The sequence below is a fragment of the Aotus nancymaae genome, unplaced genomic scaffold (genome assembly GCF_030222135.1).
Source record: "Aotus nancymaae isolate 86718 unplaced genomic scaffold, 86718_ANA_hifiasm-v0.15.2.pri h1tg000102l, whole genome shotgun sequence".
In the NCBI taxonomy this organism is placed as follows: domain Eukaryota; kingdom Metazoa; phylum Chordata; class Mammalia; order Primates; family Aotidae; genus Aotus; species Aotus nancymaae.
Genome location: NW_026988517.1, coordinates 3,935,380 through 3,950,652, shown reverse-complemented (window position 1 = coordinate 3,950,652; position 15,273 = coordinate 3,935,380).

The following is a 15,273-nucleotide window of genomic DNA, read 5'->3' as shown; positions in this document are numbered from 1 at the left end:
GGATCATAGGCTGTACAGAGAAATATCTGTTTCTAAAACCAAAACGGAGCTATCTAACTGAATGGTTGTCAATGTGTGCATTCAGCTGACAGAGTTAAACTCACGTGTGGATTCAGCGGTTTGCAAACCATTTCTGTGCAGAATCCCGAAACCGGTATTTCCAGCCCAATGCCGGCTTACGTTCTAAACAACAGGAAGCTTCGTCTAAAACTCACGAGAAACGTTTCCTTGAGATTGATCTGCTGTGCGTTAGTTCAGCGAAGACAGTTGAATCTATGGTGAGATTCAGCGAGTCAGAAACACGTTTCTTCTAGGAGCTGCGTTGGGATATTCCCGAGTGAATGGGACCATAAGCTGTACAGAGAAATATCTGCTTCTAAAACCAAAGCAGAGCTATCTATCTGAATGGTTGTCAATGTGTGCATTCAACTGACAGAGTTAAACTCACCAGTGGATTCAGCGGTTTGCAAACCCTTTCTGTGCAGAATTCCAAAACCGGTATTTACTGCCCAATGCATGCATACGTACAAAACCGCAGGAAACTTCGTCTAAAACTCAAGAGAAACCTTTCCTTGAAACTGCTCTGCTGGGCGTTCGTTCACCTAAGAGAGTTGAATCTATGTTGAGATTCAGCGAGTCAGAAACACGTTTCTTCAAGGAGCTGCGTTGGGATATTCCCGAGTGAATGGGACCATAGGCTGTACGGAGAAATATCTGCTCCTAAAATCAAAACGGAGCTATCTAACTGAAAGGTTGTCAATGTGTGCGTTCAACTGACGGTGTTAAACTCACCTGTGGATTCAGAGGTTTCCAAACCATTTCTGTGCCGAATCCCGAAACCGGTATTTCCAGCCCAATTCCGGCTTACGTACTAAACAGCAGGAAACTTCGTCTGAAGCTCAGGAGAAATGTTACCTTGAGACTCCTCTGCTGTGCGTCCGTTCACCTAAGAGAGTTGAATCTATGTTGAGTTTCAGCGTGTCAGAAACACGTTTCTTCTAGGAGCTGCGTTGGGATATTCCCAAGTGAATCGGACCATAGGCTGTACAGAGAAATATCTGCTTCTAAAACCAAAACGGAGCTATCTAACTGAATGGTTGTCAATATGTGCATTCAACTGACAGAGTTAAACTCACGTGTGGATCCAGCGGTTTGCAAACCCTTTCTGTGCAGAATCCCAAAAGCGGTATTTCCAGCCCAATGTCGGCATACGTACTAAACAACAGTAAACTTCGTCTAAAACTCAGGAGAAACGTTTCCGTGAGACTGATCTGCTGTACGTTAGTTCAGCGAAGACAGTTGATTCTCTGTTGAGATTCAGCGAGTCAGAAACACGTTTCTTCCAGGAGCTGCGTTGGGATATTCCCGAGTGAATGGGACCATAGGCTGTACAGAGAAATATCTGCTTCTAAAACCAAAACAGAGCTATCTAACTGAATGGTTGTCAATGTGTGCATTCAACTGACAGAGTTAAACTCACGTGTGGATTCAGCGGTTTGCAAACGCTTTCTGTGCAGAATCCCAAAACCGGTATTTCCAGCCCAATGCCGGCATACGTACTAAACAGCAGGAAACTTCGTCTAAAACTCAGGAGAAACGTTTCCTTGAAGCTGCTCTGCTGTGCGTTCGTTCAACCAAGAGAGTTGAACCTATGTTGAGATTCAGCGAGTCAGAAACACGTTTCTTCTAGGAGCTGCGTTGGGATATTCCCGAGTGAATGGGACCATAGGCTGCACAGAGAAATATCTGCTTCTAAAACCAAAACGGAGCTATCTAACTGAATGGTTGTCAATGTGTGCATTCAACTGACAGAGTTAAACTCACGTGTGGATTCAGCGGTTTGCAAACCCTTTCTGTGCAGAATCCTAAAACCGGTATTTCCAGCCCAATGCCGGCATACGTACTAAACAGCAGTTAACTTCGTCTAAAACTCAGGAGAAACGTTTTCCGTGATACTGATCTGCTGTACGTTAGTTCAGCGAAGACTGTTGAATCTCTGTTGAGATTCAGCGAGTCAGAAACACGTTTCTTCTAGGAGCTGCGTTTGGATATTCCCGAGTGAATGGGACCATAGGCTGTACAGAGAAATATCTGCTTCTAAAACCAAAACGGAGCTATCTAACTGAATGGTTGTCAATGTGTGCATTCAACTGACAGAGTTAAAGTCACGTGTGGATTCAGCGGTTTGCAAACCCTTTCTGTGCAGAATCCCAAAACCGGTATTTCCAGCCCAATGCCGGCATACGTACTAAACAGCAGGAAACTTCGTCTAAAATTCAGGAGAAATGTTTCCTTGAAACTGCTCTGCTGTGCGTTCGTTCACGTAAGAGAGTTGAATCTATGTTGAGATTCAGCGAGTCAGAAACACGTTTCTTCTAGGAGCTGCGTTGGGATATTCCCAGTGAATGGGACCATAGGCTGTACAGAGAAATATCTGCTTCTAAAACCAAAACGGAGCTATCTAACTGAATGGTTGTCATTGTGTGCATTCAACTGACAGAGTTAAACTCACGTGTGGATTCAGCGGTTTGCAAACGCTTTCTGTGCAGAATCCCAAAACCGGTATCTCCAGCCCAATGCAGGCATACGTACTAAACAGCAGGAAACTTCGTCTAAAACTCAGGAGAAACGTTTCCATGAAACTGCTCTGCTGTGCGTTCGTTCACCTAAGAGAGTTGAATCTATGTTGAGATTCAGCGGGTCAGAAACACGTTTCTTCTAGGAACTGCGTTCGGATATTCCCGAGTGAAAGGGACCATAGGCTGCACAGAGAAATATCTGCTTCTAAAACCAAAATGGAGCTATCTAACTGAATGGTTGTCAATGTGTGCATTCATCGAACAGAGTTAAACTCATGTGCGGATTCAGCGGTTTGCAAACACTTTCTGTGCAGAATCCAGAAACCGGCGTTTCCTTCCCAATGCCGGCATACGTACGAAACAGCAGTATGACTTCGTCTAAAACTCAGGAGAAACGTTTCCTTGAAACTCCTCTGTTGTGCGTTCGCTCACGTAAGAGAGTTGAATCTATGTTGAGATTTAGTGAGTCAGAAACACGTTTCTTCTAGGAGCTGCTTTGGGATATTCCCGAGTGAATGGGATCATAGGCTGTACAGAGAAATATCTGCTTCTAAAACCAAAACGGAGCTATCTAACTGAATGGTTCTCAATGTGTGCATTCAGCTGACAGAGTTAAACTCACGTGTGGATTCAGCGGTTTGCAAACCATTTCTGTGCCGAATCCCGAAACCGGTATTTCCTGCCCAATTCCGGCTTACGTACTAAACAGCAGGAAACTTCGTCTGAAGCTCAGGAGAAACGTTTCCTTGAAACTGCTCTACTGTGCGCTCGTTCACCTAAGAGAGTTGAATCTATGTTGAGATTCAGCGAGTCAGAAACACGTTTCTTCTAGGAGCTGCGTTGGGATATTCCCGAGTGAATGGGACCATAGGCTGTACAGAGAAGTATCTGCTTCTAAAACCAAAACGGAGGTATCTGACTGAATGCTTGTCAATGTGTGCATTCAACTGACAGAGTTAAACTCACGTGTGGATTCAACGGTTTGCAAACACTTTCTGTGCAGAATCCCGAAACCGGCATTTCCTTTCCAATGCCGGCATACGTACGATACAGCAGTATGACTTCGTCTAAAACTCAGGAGAAACGTTTCCTTGAAACTGCTCTACTGTGCGCTCGTTCACCTAAGAGAGTTGAATCTATGTTGAGATTCAGTGAGTCAGAAACACGTTTCTTCTAGGAGCTGCTTTGGGATATTCCCGAGTGAATGGGATCATAGGCTGTACAGAGAAATGTCTGCTTCTAAAACCAAAACGGAGCTATCTACCTGAATGGTTGTCAATGTGTGCATTCAGCTGACAGAGTTAAGCTCACCTGTGGATTCAGCGGTTTGCAAACCATTTCTGTGCAGAATCCCGAAACCGGTATTTCCAGCCCAATGCCGGCTTACGTACTAAACAGCAGGAAACTTCGTCTGAAGCTCAGGAGAAACGTTTCCTTGAAACTCCTCTGCTGTGCGTTCGTTCACCTAAGAGAGTTGAATCTATGTTGAGATTCAGCGTGTCAGAAACACGTTTCTTCTAGGAGCTACGTTGGGATATTCCCGAGTGAATGGGACCATAGGCTGTACAGAGAAATATCTGCTTCTAAAACCAAAACGGAGCTATCTAACTGAATGGTTGTCAATGTGTGCATTCAACTGACAGAGTTAAACTCACGTGTGGATTCAGCGGTTTGCAAACACATTCTGTGCAGAATCCCGAAACCGGCATTTCCTTCCCAATGCCGGAATACGTACGAAAAAGCAGTATGACTTCGTCAAAAACTCAGGAGAAACGTTTCCTTGAAACTGCTCTGCTGTGCATTCGTTCACGTAAGAGAGTTGAATCTATGTTGAGATTCAGCGAGTCAGAAACACGTTTCTTCTAGGAGCTACGTTGGGATATTCCCGAGTGAATGGGACCATAGGCTGTACAGAGAAATATCTGCTTCTAAAACCAAAACGGAGCTATCTAACTGAATGGTTGTCAATGTGTGCATTCAACTGACAGAGTTAAACTCACGTGTGGATTCAGCGGTTTGCAAACCCTTTCTGTGCAGAATCCCAAAACCGGTATTTCCAGCCCAATGCCGGCATACGTTCTAAACAGCAGGAAACTTCGTCTAAAACTCAGGAGAAACGTTTCCTTGAAACTGCTCTGCTGTGCGTTCGTTCAACCAAGAGAGTTGAACCTATGTTGAGATTCAGCGAATCAGAAACACGTTTCTTCTAGGAGCTGCGTTGGGATATTCCCGAGTGAATGGGACCATAGGCTGCACAGAGAAATATCTGCTTCTAAAACCAAAACGGAGCTATCTAACTGAATGGTTGTCAATGTGTGCATTCAACTGAAAGAGGTAAACCCACGTGTGGATTCAGCGGTTTGCAAACACATTCTGTGCAGAATCCCGAAACCGGCATTTCCTTCCCAATGCCGGCATACGTACGAAACAGCAGTATGACTTCGTCAAAAACTCTGGAGAAACGTATCCTTGAAACTGCTCTGCTGTGCATTCCTTCACGTAAGAGAGTTGAATCTATGTTGAGATTCAGCGAGTCAGAAACACGTTTCTTCTAGGAGCTGCGTTGGGATATTCCCGAGTGAATGGGACCATAGGCTGTACAGAGAAATATCTGCTTCTAAAAAAAAAAAGGAGCTATCTAACTGAATGGTTGTCAATTTGTGCATTCAACTGACAGAGTTAAACTCACGTGTGGATTCAGCGGTTTGTAAAGGCTTTCTGTGCAGAATCCCAAAACCGGTATTTCCAGCCCAATGCAGGCATACGTACTAAGCAGCAGGAAGCTTCGTCTAAAACTCAGGAGAAACGATTCCTTGAAACTGCTCTGCTGTGCGTTCGTTCAACTAAGAGAGTTGAATCTATGTTGAGATTCAGTGAGTCAGAAACACGTTTCTTCTAGGAGCTGCTTTGGGATATTCCCGAGTGAATGGGATCATAGGCTGTACAGAGAAATATCTGCTTCTAAAACCAAAACGGAGCTATCTAACAGAATGGTTGTCAATGTGTGCATTCAGCTGACAGAGTTAAACTCACGTGTGGTTTCAGCGGTTTGCAAACCATTTCTGTGCAGAATCCCGAAACCGGTATTTCCAGCCCAATGCCGGCTTACGTACTAAACAGCAGGAAACTTCGTCTGAAGCTCAGGAGAAACGTTTCCTTGAAACTCCTCTGCTGTGCGTTCGTTCACCTAAGAGAGTTGAATCTATGTTGAGATTCAGCGTGTCAGAAACACGTTTCTTCTAGGAGCTGCGTTGGGATATTCCCGAGTGAATCGGACCATAGGCTGTACAGAGAAATATCTGCTTCTAAAACCAAAACGGAGCTATCTAACTGAATGGTTGTCAATGTGTGCATTCAACTGACAGAGTTAAACTCACGTGTGGATTCAGCGGTTTGCAAACCCTTTCTGTGCAGAATACCAAAACCGGTATTTCCAGCCCAATGCCGGCATACGTACTAAACAGCAGGAAACTTCGTCTAAAACTCAGGAGAAACGTTTCCTTGAAACTGCTCTACTGTGCGCTCGTTCACCTAAGAGAGTTGAATCTATGTTGAGATTCAGCGAGTCAGAAACACGTTTCTTCTAGGAGCTGCGTTGGGATATTCCCGAGTGAATGGGACCATAGGCTGTACAGAGAAGTATCTGCTTCTAAAACCAAAACGTAGGTATTTGACTGAATGCTTGTCAATGTGTGCATTCAACTGACAGAGGTAAACTCACGTGTGGATTCAGCGGTTTGCAAACCCTTTCTGTGCAGAATACCAAAACCGGCATTTCCTTCCCAATGCCGGCATACGTACTAAACAGCAGGAAACTTCGTCTAAAACTCAGGAGAAACGTTTCCTTGAAACTGCTCTACTGTGCGCTCGTTCACCTAAGAGAGTTGAATCTATGTTGAGATTCAGCGAGTCAGAAACACGTTTCTTCTAGGAGCTGCGTTGGGATATTCCCGAGTGAATGGGACCATAGGCTGTACAGAGAAGTATCTGCTTCTAAAACCAAAACGGAGGTATCTGACTGAATGCTTGTCAATGTGTGCATTCAACTGACAGAGTTAAACTCACGTGTGGATTCAGCGGTTTGCAAACACTTTCTGTGCAGAATCCCGAAACCGGCATTTCCTTCCCAATGTCGGCATACGTACGAAACAGCAGTATGACTTCGTCTAAAACTCAGGAGAAACGTTTCCTTGAAACTCCTCTGCTGTGCGTTCGCTCACGTAAGAGAGTTGAATCTATGTTGAGATTCAGTGAGTCAGAAACACGTTTCTTCTAGGAGCTGCTTTGGGATATTCCCGAGTGAATGGGATCATAGGCTGTACAGAGAAATATCTGCTTCTAAAACCAAAACGGAGCTATCTAACTGAATTGTTGTCAACGTGTGCATTCAGCTGACAGAGTTAAACTCACGTGTGGATTCAGCGGTTTGCAAACCATTTCTGTGCAGAATCCCGAAACCGGTATTTCCAGCCCAATGCCGGCTTACGTACTAAACAGCAGGAAACTTCGTCTGAAGCTCAGGAGAAACGTTTCCTTGAAACTGCTCTGCTGTGCGTTCGTTCACCTAAGAGAGTTGAATCTATGTTGAGATTCAGCGTGTCAGAAACACGTTTCTTCTAGGAGCTGCGTTGGGATATTCCAGATTGAATCGGACCATAGGCTGTACAGAGAAATATCTGCTTCTAAAACCAAAACGGAGCTATCTAACTGAATGGTTGTCAATGTGTGCATTCAACTGACAGAGTTAAACTCACGTGTGGATTCAGCGGTTTGCAAACGCTTTCTGTGCAGAATCCCAAAACCGGTATTTCCAGCCCAATGCCGGCATACGTACTAAACAGCAGGAAACTTCGTCTAAAACTCAGGAGAAACGTTTCCTTGAAACTGCTCTGCTGTGCGTTCGTTCAACCAAGAGAGTTGAACCTATGTTGAGATTCAGCGAGTCAGAAACACGTTTCTTCTAGGAGCTGCGTTGGGATATTCCCGAGTGAATGAGACCATAGGCTGCACAGAGAAATATCTGCTTCTAAAACCAAAACGGAGCTATCTAACTGAATGGTTGTCAATGTGTGCATTCAACTGACAGAGTTAAACTCACGTGTGGATTCAGCGGTTTGCAAACCCTTTCTGTGCAGAATACCAAAACCGGTATTTCCAGCCCAATGCCGGCATACGTACTAAACAGCAGGAAACTTCGTCTAAAACTCAGGAGAAACGTTTCCTTGAAACTGCTCTACTGTGCGCTCGTTCACCTAAGAGAGTTGAATCTATGTTGAGATTCAGCGAGTCAGAAACACGTTTCTTCTAGGAGCTGCGTTGGGATATTCCCGAGTGAATGGGACCATAGGCTGTACAGAGAAGTATCTGCTTCTAAAACCAAAACGTAGGTATTTGACTGAATGCTTGTCAATGTGTGCATTCAACTGACAGAGGTAAACTCACGTGTGGATTCAGCGGTTTGCAAACCCTTTCTGTGCAGAATACCAAAACCGGCATTTCCTTCCCAATGCCGGCATACGTACTAAACAGCAGGAAACTTCGTGTAAAACTCAGGAGAAACGTTTCCTTGAAACTGCTCTACTGTGCGCTCGTTCACCTAAGAGAGTTGAATCTATGTTGAGATTCACCGAGTCAGAAACACGTTTCTTCTAGGAGCTGCGTTGGGATATTCCCGAGTGAATGGGACCATAGGCTGTACAGAGAAGTATCTGCTTCTAAAACCAAAACGGAGGTATCTGACTGAATGCTTGTCAATGTGTGCATTCAACTGACAGAGTTAAACTCACGTGTGGATTCAGCGGTTTGCAAACACTTTCTGTGCAGAATCCCGAAACCGGCATTTCCTTCCCAATGTCGGCATACGTACGAAACAGCAGTATGACTTCGTCTAAAACTCAGGAGAAACGTTTCCTTGAAACTCCTCTGCTGTGCGTTCGCTCACGTAAGAGAGTTGAATCTATGTTGAGATTCAGTGAGTCAGAAACACGTTTCTTCTAGGAGCTGCTTTGGGATATTCCCGAGTGAATGGGATCATAGGCTGTACAGAGAAATATCTGCTTCTAAAACCAAAACGGAGCTATCTAACTGAATTGTTGTCAACGTGTGCATTCAGCTGACAGAGTTAAACTCACGTGTGGATACAGCGGTTTGCAAACCATTTCTGTGCAGAATCCCGAAACCGGTATTTCCAGCCCAATGCCGGCTTACGCACTAAATAGCAGGAAACTTCGTCTGAAGCTCAGGAGAAACGTTTCCTTGAAACTCCTCTGCTGTGCGTTCGTTCACCTAAGAGAGTTGAATCTATGTTGAGATTCAGCGTGTCAGAAACACGTTTCTTCTAGGAGCTGCGTTGGGATATTCCAGATTGAATCGGACCATAGGCTGTACAGAGAAATATCTGCTTCTAAAACCAAAACGGAGCTATCTAACTGAATGGTTGTCAATGTGTGCATTCAACTGACAGAGTTAAACTCACGTGTGGATTCAGCGGTTTGCAAACGCTTTCTGTGCAGAATCCCAAAACCGGTACTTCCAGCCCAATGCCGGCATACGTACTAAACAGCAGGAAACTTCGTCTAAAACTCAGGAGAAACGTTTCCTTGAAACTGCTCTGCTGTGCGTTCGTTCAACCAAGAGAGTTGAACCTATGTTGAGATTCAGCGAGTCAGAAACACGTTTCTTCTAGGAGCTGCGTTGGGATATTCCCGAGTGAATGAGACCATAGGCTGCACAGAGAAATATCTGCTTCTAAAACCAAAACGGAGCTATCTAACTGAATGGCTGTCAATGTGTGCATTCAACTGACAGAGTTAAACTCACGTGTGGATTCAGCATTTGCAAACCCTTTCTGTGCAGAATCCCAAAACCGGTATTTCCAGCCCAATGCCGGCATACGTACTAAACAGCAGTTAACTTCGTCTAAAACTCAGGAGAAACGTTTTCCGTGATACTGATCTGCTGTACGTTAGTTCAGCGAAGACTGTTGAATCTCTGTTGAGATTCAGCGAGTCAGAAACACGTTTCTTCTAGGAGCTGCGTTGGGATATTCCCGAGTGAATGGGACCATAGGCTGTACAGAGAAATATCTGCTTCTAAAACCAAAACGGAGCTATCTAACTGAATGGTTGTCAATGTGTGCATTCAACTGACAGAGTTAAACTCACGTGTGGATTCAGCGGTTTGCAAACACATTCTGTGCAGAATCCCGAAACCGGCATTTCCTTCCCAATGCCGGCATACGTACGAAAAAGCAGTATGACTTCGTCAAAAACTCAGGAGAAACGTTTCCTTGAAACTGCTCTGCTGTGCATTCGTTCACGTAAGAGAGTTGAATCTATGTTGAGATTCAGCGAGTCAGAAACACGTTTCTTCTAGGAGCTACGTTGGGATATTCCCGAGTGAATGGGACCATAGGCTGTACAGAGAAATATCTGCTTCTAAAACCAAAACGGAGCTATCTAACTGAATGGTTGTCAATGTGTGCATTCAACTGACAGAGTTAAACTCACGTGTGGATTCAGCGGTTTGCAAACCCTTTCTGTGCAGAATCCCAAAACCGGTATTTCCAGCCCAATGCCGGCATACGTTCTAAACAGCAGGAAACTTCGTCTAAAACTCAGGAGAAACGTTTCCTTGAAACTGCTCTGCTGTGCGTTCGTTCAACCAAGAGAGTTGAACCTATGTTGAGATTCAGCGAATCAGAAACACGTTTCTTCTAGGAGCTGCGTTGGGATATTCCCGAGTGAATGGGACCATAGGCTGCACAGAGAAATATCTGCTTCTAAAACCAAAACGGAGCTATCTAACTGAATGGTTGTCAATGTGTGCATTCAACTGAAAGAGGTAAACCCACGTGTGGATTCAGCGGTTTGCAAACACATTCTGTGCAGAATCCCGAAACCGGCATTTACTTCCCAATGCCGGCATACGTACGAAACAGCAGTATGACTTCGTCAAAAACTCTGGAGAAACGTATCCTTGAAACTGCTCTGCTGTGCATTCCTTCACGTAAGAGAGTTGAATCTATGTTGAGATTCAGCGAGTCAGAAACACGTTTCTTCTAGGAGCTGCGTTGGGATATTCCCGAGTGAATGGGACCATAGGCTGTACAGAGAAATATCTGCTTCTAAAAAAAAAAAGGAGCTATCTAACTGAATGGTTGTCAATTTGTGCATTCAACTGACAGAGTTAAACTCACGTGTGGATTCAGCGGTTTGTAAAGGCTTTCTGTGCAGAATCCCAAAACCGGTATTTCCAACCCAATGCAGGCATACGTACTAAGCAGCAGGAAGCTTCGTCTAAAACTCAGGAGAAACGATTCCTTGAAACTGCTCTGCTGTGCGTTCGTTCAACTAAGAGAGTTGAATCTATGTTGAGATTCAGTGAGTCAGAAACACGTTTCTTCTAGGAGCTGCTTTGGGATATTCCCGAGTGAATGGGATCATAGGCTGTACAGAGAAATATCTGCTTCTAAAACCAAAACGGAGCTATCTAACAGAATGGTTGTCAATGTGTGCATTCAGCTGACAGAGTTAAACTCACGTGTGGTTTCAGCGGTTTGCAAACCATTTCTGTGCAGAATCCCGAAACCGGTATTTCCAGCCCAATGCCGGCTTACGTACTAAACAGCAGGAAACTTCGTCTGAAGCTCAGGAGAAACGTTTCCTTGAAACTCCTCTGCTGTGCGTTCGTTCACCTAAGAGAGTTGAATCTATGTTGAGATTCAGCGTGTCCGAAACACGTTTCTTCTAGGAGCTGCGTTGGGATATTCCCGAGTGAATCGGACCATAGGCTGTACAGAGAAATATATGCTTCTAAAACCAACACGGAGCTATCTAACTGAATGGTTGTCAATGTGTGCATTCAACTGACAGAGTTAAACTCACGTGTGGATTCCGCGGTTTGCAAACGCTTTCTGTGCAGAATCCCAAAACCGGTATTTCCAGCCCAATGCCGGATACGTACTAAACAGCAGGAAACTTCGTCTAAAACTCAGGAGAAACGTTTCCTTGAAACTGCTCTACTGTGCGTTCGTTCACCTAAGAGAGTTGAATCTATGTTCAGATTCAGCGAGTCAGAAACACGTTTCTTCTAGGAGCTGCGTTGGGATATTCCCGAGTGAATGGGACCATAGGCTGCACAGAGAAATATCTGCTTCTAAAACCAAACGGAGCTATCTAACTGAATGGTTGTCAATGTGTGCATTCAACTGACAGAGGTAAACTCACGTGTGGATTCAGCGGTTTGCAAACACGTTCTGTGCAGAATCCCGAAACCGGCATTTCCTTCCCAATGCCGGCATACGTACGAAACAGCAGTATGACTTCGTCAAAAACTCAGGAGAAACGTTTCCTTGAAACTGCTCTGCTGTGCATTCGTTCACGTAAGAGAGTTGAATCTATGCTGAGATTCAGCGAGTCAGAAACACGTTTCTTCTAGGAGCTACGTTGGGATATTCCCGAGTGAATGGGACCATATGCTGTACAGAGAAATATCTGCTTCTAAAAAAAAAAAGGAGCTATCTAACTGAATGGTTGTCAATGTGTGCATTCAACTGACAGAGTTAAACTCACGTGTGGATTCAGCGGTTTGCAAACCCTTTCTGTGCAGAATCCCAAAACCGGTATTTCCAGCCCAATGCCGGCATACGTACTAAACAGCAGGAAACTTCGTCTAAAACTCAGGAGAAACGTTTCCTTGAAACTGCTCTGCTGTGCGTTCGTTCAACCAAGAGAGTTGAACCTATGTTGAGATTCAGCGAATCAGAAACACGTTTCTTCTAGGAGCTGCGTTGGGATATTCCCGAGTGAATGGGACCATAGGCTGCACAGAGAAATATCTGCTTCTAAAACCAAAACGGAGCTATCTAACTGAATGGTTGTCAATGTGTGCATTCAACTGACAGAGGTAAACCCACGTGTGGATTCAGCGGTTTGCAAACACATTCTGTGCAGAATCCCGAAACCGGCATTTCCTTCCCAATGCCGGCATACGTACGAAACAGCAGTATGACTTCATCAAAAACTCTGGAGAAACGTATCCTTGAAACTGCTCTGCTGTGCATTCCTTCACGTAAGAGAGTTGAATCTATGTTGAGATTCAGCGAGTCAGAAACACGTTTCTTCTAGGAGCTGCGTTGGGATATTCCCGAGTGAATCGGACCATAGGCTGTACAGAGAAATATCTGCTTCTAAAACCAAAACGGAGCTATCTAACTGAATGGTTGTCAATGTGTGCATTCAACTGACAGAGTTAAACTCACGTGTGGATTCAGCGGTTTGCAAACCCTTTCTGTGCAGAATACCAAAACCGGTATTTCCAGCCCAATGCCGGCATACGTACTAAACAGCAGGAAACTTCGTTTAAAACTCAGGAGAAACGTTTCCTTGAAACTGCTCTACTGTGCGCTCGTTCACCTAAGAGAGTTGAATCTATGTTGAGATTCAGCGAGTCAGAAACACGTTTCTTCTAGGAGCTGCGTTGGGATATTCCCGAGTGAATGGGACCATAGGCTGTACAGAGAAGTATCTGCTTCTAAAACCAAAACGTAGGTATTTGACTGAATGCTTGTCAATGTGTGCATTCAACTGACAGAGGTAAACTCACGTGTGGATTCAACGGTTTGCAAACCCTTTCTGTGCAGAATACCAAAACCGGTATTTCCAGCCCAAAGCCGGCATACGTAATAAACAGCAGGAAACTTCGTCTAAAACTCAGGAGAAACGTTTCCTTGAAACTGCTCTACTGTGCGCTCGTTCACCTATGAGAGTTGAATCTATGTTGAGATTCAGCGAGTCAGAAACACGTTTCTTCTAGGAGCTGCGTTGGGATATTCCCGAGTGAATGGGACCATAGGCTGTACAGAGAAGTATCTGCTTCTAAAACCAAAACGGAGGTATCTGACTGAATGCTTGTCAATGTGTGCATTCAACTGACAGAGTTAAACTCACGTGTGGATTCAGCGGTTTGCAAACACTTTCTGTGCAGAATCCCGAAACCGGCATTTCCTTCCCAATGCCGGCATACGTACGAAACAGCAGTATGACTTCGTCTAAAACTCAGGAGAAACGTTTCCTTGAAACTCCTCTGCTGTGCGTTCGCTCACGTAAGAGAGTTGAATCTATGTTGAGATTCAGTGAGTCAGAAACACGTTTCTTCTAGGAGCTGCTTTGGGATATTCCCGAGTGAATGGGATCATAGGCTGTACAGAGAAATATCTGCTTCTAAAACCAAAACGGAGCTATCTAACTGAATTGTTGTCAATGTGTGCATTCAGCTGACAGAGTTAAACTCACGTGTGGATTCAGCGGTTTGCAAACCATTTCTGTGCAGAATCCCGAAACCGGTATTTCCAGCCCAATGCCGGCTTACGTACTAAACAGCAGGAAACTTCGTCTGAAGCTCAGGAGAAACGTTTCCTTGAAACTCCTCTGCTGTGCGTTCGTTCACCTAAGAGAGTTGAATCTATGTTGAGATTCAGCGTGTCAGAAACACGTTTCTTCTAGGAGCTGCGTTGGGATATTCCCGAGTGAATCGGACCATAGGCTGTACAGAGAAATATCTGCTTCTAAAACCAAAACGGAGCTATCTAACTGAATGGTTGTCAATGTGTGCATTCAACTGACAGAGGTAATCCCACGTGTGGATTCAGCGGTTTGCAAACACATTCTGTGCAGAATCCCGAAACCGGCATTTCCTTCCCAATGCCGGCATACGTACGAAACAGCAGTATGACTTCGTCAAATACTCAGGAGAAACGTATCCTTGAAACTGCTCTGCTGTGCATTCCTTCACGTAAGAGAGTTGAATCTATGTTGAGATTCAGCGAGTCAGAAACACGTTTCTTCTAGGAGCTGCGTTGGGATATTCCCGAGTGAATGGGACCATAGGCTGTACAGAGAAGTATCTGCTTCTAAAACCAAAACGGAGGTATCTGACTGAATGCTTGTCAATGTGTGCATTCAACTGACAGAGTTAAACTCTCGTGTGGATTCAACGGTTTGCAAACACTTTCTGTGCAGAATCCCGAAACCGGCATTTCCTTTCCAATGCCGGCATACGTACGATACAGCAGTATGACTTCGTCTAAAACTCAGGAGAAACGTTTCCTTGAAACTGCTCTACTGTGCGCTCGTTCACCTAAGAGAGTTGAATCTATGTTGAGATTCAGTGAGTCAGAAAAACGTTTCTTCTAGGAGCTGCTTTGGGATATTCCCGAGTGAATGGGATCATAGGCTGTACAGAGAAATGTCTGCTTCTAAAACCAAAACGGAGCTATCTACCTGAATGGTTGTTAATGTGTGCATTCAGCTGACAGATTTAAGCTCACCTGTGGATTCAGCGGTTTGCAAACCATTTCTGTGCAGAATCCCGAAACCGGTATTTCCAGCCCAATGCCGGCTTACGTACTAAACAGCAGGAAACTTCGTCTGAAGCTCAGGAGAAACGTTTCCTTGAAACTCCTCTGCTGTGCGTTCGTTCACCTAAGAGAGTTGAATCTATGTTGAGATTCAGCGTGTCAGAAACACGTTTCTTCTAGGAGCTACGTTGGGATATTCCCGAGTGAATGGGACCATAGGCTGTACAGAGAAATATCTGCTTCTAAAACCAAAACGGAGCTATCTAACTGAATGGTTGTCAATGTGTGCATTCAACTGACAGAGTTAAACTCACGTGTGGATTCAGCGGTTTGCAA